Here is a 4,720-nt window from a genome sequence, read left to right on the forward strand (position 1 = left end):
ATACAAATGAGGAATAATTCCCCGGATTATCGTATAAAGTCTATTCGAATGGACAACGCCGGAGAATTTACTTCAAAGGCGTTCGATGATTATTGCATGGCAATGGGAATCAAAGTTGAGCACTCGGTACCACATGTTCATACACAAAATGGACTTGCCGAGGCATTGATTAAAAGAATTAAATTCATTGCCTGACCGCTCCTTCAGGGTTGTAATTTACCAACTACATGTTGGGGCCACGCGGTGTTACACGCGGCTAATCTCATCAACTTTCGACCGTCGGCCTACAACATCCACTCTCCTGTTCAACTTGCGCAAAGGTCGGCACCGAAAGTTTCCCACCTTCGTAGGTTCGGTTGCTAGGTATATGTACCAATACCACCCCTCAGCGATCGGCGATGGGCCCGCTCCGTAAGTCGGGGATATACGTTGGTTATGAGACTGTGTCCAAAATCAGGTATCTGGACCCCATGACAGGTGACTGTCACACGGCTCGTTTTGCTGATTGCATTTTTGACGAGGATTTTTTTCCCGACTTTAGGGGGAGAGAATCAACCCCTTGATGCTAAAAGTCGAGAAATCACGTGGCAAGCCACGGGTATCCACGCTCATGACCCGCGCACTGCTGAGACTGAGAGAGAAGTCCAAAAGATAATAGATTTGCAGTCTTTAGCAAATCAACTGCCCGACCACTTTAGTGATTTAAAGACTGTGACAAAATCGCATGTGCACGCGTGCAATGCACCAGAAAGGGTTGAAATACCGAAGAAAAATGATGGTATACCCGCTCCCGTCCAAAGGCCTAAAAGGACGAGAAATCCGGCTTCTCAAATCCCAAGTACTCGGGGACGCCTGACGAAAAAGGATAAGAGAGATTTGTCACAGCCTGTCGCCAAAGTACCCCAAATTGAAACGGGGAGCCAGTCGAGACCTGGCACAAGTACGGAAAATTTAGTGCACGAAATTCTGGACTTAAACTTTCCCAGAGGGGAAACACCCAGCGGAGATGTGTGCGCACACGTCGGCGCGGGAAATCTAAAGGACCTTGCTCCCAAAATGGGAAATTTGGTAGAGCAAGTGTTTGCGCCGGATGCGCTCCATGACGAAATGGCCATAAATTATATTTATACGGGGGAGTCCCTGAACCGAGCAACGGTGATTGTCGACATCAACTTTTCTATGAAAATTACCTCAATCATAGATCTTGACCCTGAGCCTTACACGCTCGCTGATTGCAAGAAAAGGTCGTATTGAAAAGATTGGCAGCAGGCAATTACTGCCGAATTATTATCTCTGAACAAAAGGAAGGTGTTCGGACCAGTTTGTCGAACTCCTCCCCACATTCGCCCTGTTGGCCATAGGTGGGTTTTTGTTCGAAAGAGAGATGAAAATAATAAGGTAGTACGGTACAAAGCAAGGCTCGTAGCTCAAGGGTTCACTCAACGACCAGGTGTCGATTTTGAGGAGACTTATTTCCCGGTCATGGATGGAGTTACCTTTAGATACTTGATCTCGATGGCAGTAAGCATGGGCTTGAAAAAGAAACTAATGGATGTTGTCACTGCTTACCTATATGGTAACTTGGATTCGAACATATACATGAAGGTTCCAGAAGGTATCCCTGTTCCGAACCATGATAGAGCAAACAGGGGTCTATACAGTGTTCAACTTCAAAAGGCACTGTACGGACTCAGACAGTCTGGTAGAATGTGGTACAATCGCTTAAGTGATTTCCTTCATGAGAAGGGCTACACGAGCAATAAAGATTGCCCATGTGTTTTTATACGGCGATCCCAAGATGGATTCTGTATAATCTCGGTGTACATGGACGATTTAAACATAATCGGTACGCATGAGGATATTGAGGAAGCGAGTTGCTACCTGATGTCGGAATTCGAGATGAAGGATTTGGGTAAAACCAAGTTCTGTCTAGGTCTGCAACTTGAACATTCCCCTGATGGGATTCTAGTGCACCAGTCGGCCTACACCCAGAAGGTGTTGGAAAGATTTGGATTTGATAAGGCATATCCTTCTAAGACCCCAATGGTTGGAAGATCTTTACAGCCAGACAAGGACCCGTTCAGGCCAAAGGAAGAGGGGGAGGAAACTCTGGGACCAGAGGTTCCTTACCTGAGTGCAGTTGGAGCACTCATGTACCTCGCAAATTGTACACGGCCAGACATTGCGTTCGCCGTCAGTTTGCTTGCTCGGTATAGTTCTGAACCTACCAAGAGGCATTGGAAAGGTGTCAAGGACGTCTTCCGTTACCTGCAAGGGACCAAAGATCTCGGCCTGTTTTATAAAAGAAATCAAGACCTATCTATTATAGGCTATGCCGATGCTGGATACCTATCGGACCCACATGATTGCAAATCGCAAACTGGTATGTTTCCTTTGTGGTGGAACTGCGTTTTCCTGGAAATCGTCCAAGCAAACACTTGTGTCGACTTCCACGAACCACTCGGAAATCATGGCACTATTCGAAGCGTCAAGAGAGTGTGTATCGCTTCGGCGGATGATCGGCCACATTCAGCAGACATGTGGGCTGAACACCGTACAAACCCCTACCATTATCTATGAAGATAATGCTGCTTGTGTTGCACAAGTCCAGATGGGTTATGTGAAAAGTAACCTCACAAAGCATATTATGAAGGAAATATGCCCTAGAGGCAATAATAAAGTATTATTTATTTCCTTATATCATGATAAATGTTTATTATTCATGCTAGAATTGTATTAACCGGAAACATAATACATGTGTGAATACATAGACAAACAGAGTGTCACTAGTATGCCTCTACTGGACTAGCTCGTTAATCAAAGATGGTTATGTTTCCTAGCCATAGACATGAGTTGTCATTTGATTAACGGGATCACCTCATTAGGAGAATGACGTGATTGACTTGACCCATTCCGTTAGCTTAGCACTCGATCGTTTAGTATGTTGCTATTGCTTTCTTCATGACTTATACATGTTCCTATGACTATGAGATTATGCAACTCCCGTTTACCGGAGGAACACTTTGTGTGCTACCAAACGTCACAACGTAACTGGGTGATTATAAAGGTGCTCTACAGGTGTCTCCAAAGGTACTTGTTGGGTTGGCGTATTTCGAGATTAGGATTTGTCACTCCGATTGTCGAAGAGGTATCTCTGGGCCCACTCGGTAATGCACATCACTATAAGCCTTGCAAGCATTGTAACTAATGAGTTAGTTGCGGGATGATGTATTACGGAACGAGTAAAGAGACTTGCCGGTAACGAGATTGAACTAGGTATCGAGATACCGATGATCGAATCTCGGGCAAGTAACATACCGATGACAAAGGGAACAACGTATGTTGTTATGCGGTCTGACCGATAAAGATCTTCGTAGAATATGTGGGAACCAATATGAGCATCCAGGTTCCGCTATTGGTTATTGACCGGAGAGGTGTCTCGGTCATGTCTACATAGGTCTCGAACCCGTAGGGTCCGCACGCTTAACGTTACGATGACAGTTATATTATGAATTTATATGTTTTGATGTACCGAAAGTTGTTCGGAGTCCCGGATGTGATCACGGACATGACGAGGAGTCTCGAAATGGTCGAGACATAAAGATTGATATATTGGAAGCCTATGTTTGGACATCGGAAGTGTTCCGGGTGAAATCGGGATTTTTCCGGAGTACCGGAGGTTACCGGAACCCCCCGGTAACTTAATGGGCCTTAGTGGGCATAGGTGGAAGAGAGGAGAGGAGGCCAGGGCAGGGCCGCGCCCCTTCCCCCCCAGTCTGAATAGGACAAGGAGAGGGGGGCGGCGCCCCCCTTTCCTTCCTCCCCTCCACCTCTTCCCCTCTTCCACTCCTAGTCCAACATGGAAGGGGGGGGGGGAGTCCTACTCCCGGTAGGAGTAGGACTCCTCCTGGCGCGCCACACCTCCATGGCCGGCGGCCTCCCCCTTGCACCTTTATATACGGGGGCAGGGGGCATCTCTTGACACACAATTGATCTACGATCTTTTAGCCGTGTGCGGTGCCCCCCTCCACCATATTACACCTCGATAATATCGTTGCGGAGCTTAGGCGAAGCCCTGCGTCGGTAGAACATCATCAACGTCACCACGCCGTCGTGCTTATGAAACTCTCCCTCAACACTCGGCTGGATCAGAGTTCGAGGGACGTCATCGAGCTGAACGTGTGCTGAACTCGGAGGTGCCGTACGTTCGGTACTTGATCGGTCGGATCGTGAAGACGTACGACTACATCAACCGCGTTGTGTTAACGCTTCCGCTTTCGGTCTACGAGGGTACGTGGACAACACTCTCCCCTCTCGTTGCTATGCATCACCATGATCTTGCGTGTGCGTAGAATTTTTTTTGAAATTACTACGTTCCCCAACAGTGGTATCAGAGCCTGGTTTTATGCGTTGATGCTATGCACGAGTAGAACACAAGTGAGTTGTGGGCGATATAAGTCATACTGCTTACCAGCATGTCATACTTTGGTTCGGCGGTATTGTGAGATGAAGCGGCCTGGACCGACATTACGCGTACGCTTACGCGAGACTGGTTTCACCGTTGCGAGCACTCGTTGCTTAAAGGTGACTGGCGGGTGTCTGTCTCTCTCACTTTAGTTGAACCGAGTGTGGCTACGCCCTGTCCTTGCGAAGGTTAAAACAGCACCAACTTGACAAACTATCGTTGTGGTTTTGATGCGTAGGTAAGAACGGTTCTTGC

Source organism: Aegilops tauschii, chromosome 5, assembly GCF_002575655.3.
Source record: "Aegilops tauschii subsp. strangulata cultivar AL8/78 chromosome 5, Aet v6.0, whole genome shotgun sequence".
Classification (NCBI taxonomy): domain Eukaryota; kingdom Viridiplantae; phylum Streptophyta; class Magnoliopsida; order Poales; family Poaceae; genus Aegilops; species Aegilops tauschii.